The 6,531-nt window shown below is 37.2% G+C and overlaps 1 protein-coding gene across 1 annotated transcript in view; it reads left to right on the top strand.

Moving 5' to 3' along the window:
* Positions 1–6,531, top strand: part of LOC106876261 (uncharacterized) — a 95,865-nt gene that overhangs the window by 37,987 nt on the left and 51,347 nt on the right. The gene's annotated exons all lie outside the window — the stretch shown is intronic.

Below are 6,531 nucleotides of genomic sequence, written 5' to 3'. Positions count from 1 at the left end.
CACACACACACACACACACACACACACACACACACACATACATATAAGTATATTAAGTATATGATTTAATTTATTATACAAAGTTCAACAAATTCAGTCATATTTTTCGCAAATGGAGATTAGATGTTAATATGGATTGAAATTAATTTTATTCATGTAAGTATAGGATCGTTTCAAACAGAAAGACAATAAATTCATTTTCAGAATCTGGGTTATCAAAAAGTATTTGTCGGTAGCAAAAAGTAAGAAAAGGGAAAAAAGCTAAAAACATGTTAGAATTACATAGGTATGGTGTTCGTAATGTGTACTTAGTGTCATGGCATTTAAAACACAAGTTGCGTGTTGATATATTAAATATTAATAAGGGTTACATTCTCTCTGTAAATTAGTATAAAGGAGCTAATTTTAAACTCCCATATATGAAGTAAAAAGCCAGGTGGTGTTGTATTTAATGGAAAAAGACTAACCAAAGAAGGGAGTATGGAATTTTAAATACTGGGGACTAAAATTTATATTTAACTGTCAATAATCAATACGGCTTAGTTTGAAAAAATGTTTAATAGTAGTTATAAATAGTTTGTGGTATATAAACCATAAACTTTATAATAAGAATGTTTTATATAAATAATATGTCTAATTTTTATAGAAAAGTCTAATATTACGGAATGTAGTTAAACAAGTAGAAGGATATTTTATAAGGTTCTAGCAGAAATACCCAGCGTTGTCAAGGTTAAAGAAAATAATGAAATTCAAAAATGCGTTTTAGATCTCTAACTAACATGAAACATAGACTACGCAGATCTTACCTCCTAGTAGCTGAGATACCATCTTTATACGTTAATAACCCGGAGTTTCCTAGGTTATTGAAAATAATGAAATTCAAGTATGCTTTTTAAATCTCTAAGTAAAATGAAACATGGAATATGTAAGTGGCTTAGATACAAGCTATTAATGTCAATAATATATTTTGTCCGATGTTCTCACTGTTAAAATTGTTAAAAAACCAGGTAGTTTTTTGTCTTTGCAATCACCTTCAATTGTCAATACTTATTTGAAACACGTTGAACCTGAAGATGCATACAATTGAGAAGAACCAGCCTGCAGGCACTCCTATCCTGTTAAGAAGTACATTTAACAAAAATTCTATCAGATGACGTCAGTATAAACAAATGTATTGAAACAAATCACAGTTTAATTTTCTAGTGCTTCTAAATATACGATGTTTTGAGTGTGTCCTTTAATTGGTGTATAAATGAAAATATTTTGGGGATTTCCAACTCGCGAACGTCCTACATATAATGAGAGAAGCAAGGAGAAGCAAGGTGAAGTCCAACAACCTTGAGAGACTGTCCTTGACACTTGTTTATTGACTAGTGAAACTTAATTTCACTGGGAACTGGAACCGTTTAAATGCAAATAGGTCATATGCGATTAACGGGATCTATGGAATGAAGACATCCTCACCCTAATAGTTTCCAGGCATAATTGTTGCCTCTAAGACATGGGGTCGCATCGCTTTCACCACAAGTCTGGTGCCATTACACAGACGAGGCGGATCTATATTCCTGAGCAGCATGATTGGGTCCCCTTTTTAAGTGTAAAGTGGTGAGGTGGCATCCCAGATGGCTGTAGAGAGTTTAGGAACTCAGTTGGAAAAACTACAGCCTGGTCCTGATCAATGACAGTGTCGGAGGATTTGAAAGACTGTTCTTGTCCTGGCAACAGCTACAAGAGATCCCAGTTGATTTTGTCGACAGCATCATTACGTGGAACTAAGATGGCTTGGTCACAGAGTCACTGGCTGTTGCTAAAATTTTGTGCAATGTTTGAGAGCACATGCATTATGAGATCATTGACAGTTGGTACCATCTCAACATAGGGTAACCGGTGTTGCTGAATTTGGTTGACATACGGTAGTTATTCCTTCCCTATCTTCAGAAGCTGGTGTGAAAACAGCCCGGCAGTTTGATCACCAAATAATTGGGCCCTCATGTTAACTGCCAGGTGCAGTTTAGTCACTTGCGTCCACAGATAGGATTGTTTGAAACAGGCCTGTAACTCATCTGCTTTTGTGTCTTTTTGGATCACAGGAAGGGTTTGTCTGAAATCCCCAACCGAATCTACAGTGACCTCACCCATGAGAATGCCCTTTCCTCTCAAATCACTTAGGCTACGGTCAAGAGCCTCAAGCACTCCACGGTGAGACATGGTGTATTCATCCCAGACAATCAATGCGCGTCTGATGCAAGATCTTGGCCTTTGCTGATGTCTTAGAAATGTTGCAAATTGGAGTCTCTATCCTAACTAAATTCGAGGGAACCTTGAAAGTAGAATGAGCTGTTCGTCCACCTGTCAAGAGTGTAGCTGCTATTCCAGAAGACGCTACCACCAATGCAATGCATCCATCTAGACGGACTTTTGCAAAAAAAAGGTTTATCAAAAACATCTTGCCAGTACCTTCAAGAGCATCCAAAAAGAACAGGGTAGCCTTTTCCTCCTGAGTCATTTGAATGATGCAATTGTAAGCTGTCCGTTGTTCAGTCAAAAGCTTTGGCTCATTCTCTGTTACATGCTCAGAGAGATTGTTCATGTTATAGGATGTCTCCCTTGAAATTTCCTGGAGGACTTTGTCTTCAAGAAAAAGTAGAGCCTCATTCTTAATGCCAGTCAGCTGGATTTTGAGATCTTAGTTTTGCCTCTGCAATCTGTTAACAATGTCTTCACAGAAGGATTCCTGATGATTCTACCACAGCTGGTGAGGGCTAGAGATGTCACAAGCCTGAAGCATAACGGTGAAGAGATTTCGCAACTGAAATGCAGAATAGGAAACAACTGCCTCATCCAGAGTCGCATTCCAGTGAGTGTCATCTTCAAGGAGTCCATGGAAATGGCAAATCTGTCGGTAAGAGTCACAGACATGGCCATTGAAAGTCTTCAGATCTAAAAAACTCTTTGGAGCACGGACTGTGTGCAAAAGGAGCCTCAGAAAATAAGACTCAAAGTTGTTGGGATGCACAGTGTAGACCCTTTCCAATGGTGAATGTCTTCTGATTTCTGGATGCCCTTCAACAGTTTGATCAATGGCACATCTCGTCCATTGTTTAGTTCTCTGTTGCTATGCTTAATATTGAGGGACTTTTTGGTACAAAAGAGTTGAAGCAAATGGATCTGTGCGACAAAGCTGATAGAAAGCAGTCAATGTAGTTGAACGTGGAGCTTCAAGTTGCCGCTGGAGACATTGTGAATTGTCTGGATTAAAGTATACTCGCTGGCCATTCTGTAGATGTACAGCTAGATGGATAACAGTTGGATGCCGTTCATGGAGTGGAAAGTTAAACAATCTCCAGGCTGCTTCATTGCTTCTAATGTAGCGTGCCATCTGGTAGCATGTCACCTCATCATTCTTGTTTACCTCCTGAAGGCCAAAAACAGCCATGTCTGACCCCTTGTTGACATAATTGCACACATACTTGATGGCTTTTACAGAATTACAAAACTCGGTATTGATGTGTGCTTTGGACATCTTTGACAGAAGGGGACAATGCGGCACGATCCACCTGTTGTCAACTTCAATTTCACGGACTAAACTTGCGTTGATAGTGGCTTTATGTCCTCCTTGACCCAGCTTGCGACGCCTGTAGCTTGGGTGTCCATCATGACCAGTCTCTGTTTGGCAATGAATTGCTTAGAGTAGCCTTTACTGCACTTTACATCAACCATGCAAGGAGAGTTCCTGTTGAGAGAGCTGCGTGGACTATGCATCATCCGAGTCCTGATGACTTCAAAAAGTTCAGGATCTTCTGTTTTGTCTGGAAGCTCGGCATTAATGATAGAATCAATCTGATTAGGATGAATTTTGTCTTTAAGCCAGATTAGGATGCGGGTATGCGGCAGGCCTCTTTTCTGCCATTCAACTGTGTACATGAGGCAAATAGTTTCACCAAACTATATATGTTATGTATATGAAACAGATCTGTTGACAACTGATAAATTAAATGAATTTTCTGTATAAAAATGTTTTTATCACACACACTCACATCTAACACAAATAGAAAGCCGCGAAGGCATAACTACAGATTTCTGCTCCCCCGACTTAGAATGATCATAACTTTCAGAAAAATGGATATTTTTTAATGGAATTTTCTACAAATATGTGTTATATCATGTATATTCCGAATATCCAAATTCTTTGGGGGAAATATTTTAGAGGAGGTGGAAAGGATTTTCGGAAAATTCACCGGGGACCACTTCAATTTGTCTTAACTTTCAGTAAAATGGATATTTTTTAATGAAATTGTCTACAAGTATACCTCGGACTATGTAGACTCCAAGCATATAGGATGTTTAAGGAAAACAATTGGGGGTTATTTTTGAGAACTGTTCCCCACTCGGGAGTGTTTCGGAACAAGTTGTCCATATTTGTTTCATTTTCTCCGTTTTGTGCATTTGTGCATCCGTATATAACATTTAACTCTAGCCGTAAAATTTCGGGAAGAAATTGAAAAGTAAAGGAGCCGGGCATATTCGTAGAAAGTTTAATTTTAAAATATCCATTTTTCTGAAAGTTATGATCATCGAAAGTCGTGGGGTAGGGGACAGAAATATGTAGTCATGCCGCCGGTGAAGAATATAAAAAATGAAAGTACCTTTAGAAATTATTTTTTATCTGAAATCGTCATAACTGAATACCAAATCTTAATAAGGCGACTTGTTCCAAAATGTCTGAAATATGTATTGGAAAATCAAGAAAAAGGTGCCTATCACCGTATGAATTTTTTTTTCTCGCATGAAAGTACCTTTTGAAATGCTTTACACACACACACACACACACACACACACACACACACACACACACACACACATTTCATTTACCTTCAATGCTTGTTGCTTCAGTAGAAATCTACGGAAGCAGAAACGTACAAAACGGAGAAAATGAAACAAATATGGAGGATTTGTTATGAAACACCCCCGAGTGGGGAACAGTTCTCAAAACTAATCCCCAATTGCTTTCTCCAAAAATTCCTATATGCTCAGAGTGTACATAATCCGAAGTGTATTTATAGACAATTTCACTAAAAAATAGCCATTTTCCTGAAAGTTAAGATGAATTGAAGTGAACTCCGGTGAATTTTCCGACACATTTCCTGACGAGCAATGACTCAGAAACATGTTCCTGAATGCACACTGAGCTGGGTGGGGGTGCTTGTCTCCCCCTCGCAAATATAAAGACACAGGAAATGTGTGAAGGCCGACAGGAAGCGGTCCAGATTCCTAGGGCTAAATAGCAGCAGTATGATTCCCTTATTGAGACTGTCACATTGAGTTGACAGTATACAACTGCTTTATCGTAACACTGCTGCTTAATTCTCTCAGTGAGATTTATAATTAGATCATTTCTAACTTTTGTAATCGGTGAATGTGTTTTCACTAAAAATATTAATACTTTTATTTTTGAGAAAATTCCACTTACTTTGAAAACAATAAACTGGGTGTCTTCTGTTCACAATTCTAGTTTTGCTTTTGTCAATCACAATGGCATCTCCTGAGACACTAGTTTAGATAAATTTTTGGAAGGTGGGGATCGTTTTGTTGGTGAGAGAGTTCACTTGTAATGAAGATGTGTTCATTTTGGAGATCTTTTGCTATGAGTTGGAACATTCTTTTATTTATTTGTATTTATCTGTTAATGTAGGTAGTGTATGTGCATGTGTATTCAAGTGCACATGTGAGTATGTTAGTTTGCACAACAAATATAGTTGTAATTAAAATATATAGATGAAGATAAATATGGCTTGTAACTAAGAATGATAATTTATTTACGAGTACTGATAGGGAAAAATATGAGAGGTAGAACTGAAAGTGTGGATAAATTAGTTTTTACTCAAACATTTTTCATTTGGAACTTATCGAATGATGATTGCAGCTATTTTTGAGATGGAACGTAGCGAGAAGAAAATTGGAAGGCTTAAGAGAATTGTGTGTTCAAGAGGCCTGTGTGTTTGTGTTCAAAAGGCGCGCGCGTGTGTTCAAGAGGCCTCTATGTTTTCAAGAGGCCTGTGTGTGTGAGGAGAGAAGAGGGTGATGATGGTGAATCACTCACACTAATAGAATTGTTAGGGTTATTTTATATTTCTATAACTTACTGACCCTCCATCTCGTTTAATTTAAAGTGGCATCACAGTTTGAACCATTATTAGACGCTTGGAATTTCGTACGTGTCTTTATTCTCTTGGATTATTCAGGATTATTTGAATTCTGTTATATTCCGATATAAATACGTGCCTATTTATGTATTGGTATGAATGAGTGTAAAGATAAATAGATATGGAGATAGATATGCATGTATGTATGCATACATGCATGCAAATACGTATGTGTATTTTTATGTAAAGTGTATAAGTGTGTATATGACTGTGTTTGTTATACACTACTACAACTATCTATCTATCTATCTATCTATCTATACATACATACATACATACATACATACATACATACATACATATATATATATATATATATATATATATA

The sequence above is a fragment of the Octopus bimaculoides genome, chromosome 14, assembly GCF_001194135.2.
Source record: "Octopus bimaculoides isolate UCB-OBI-ISO-001 chromosome 14, ASM119413v2, whole genome shotgun sequence".
Classification (NCBI taxonomy): domain Eukaryota; kingdom Metazoa; phylum Mollusca; class Cephalopoda; order Octopoda; family Octopodidae; genus Octopus; species Octopus bimaculoides.
Note: the sequence above shows the minus strand (reverse complement) of the source record. Positions and strands in the feature narration are given on the sequence as shown.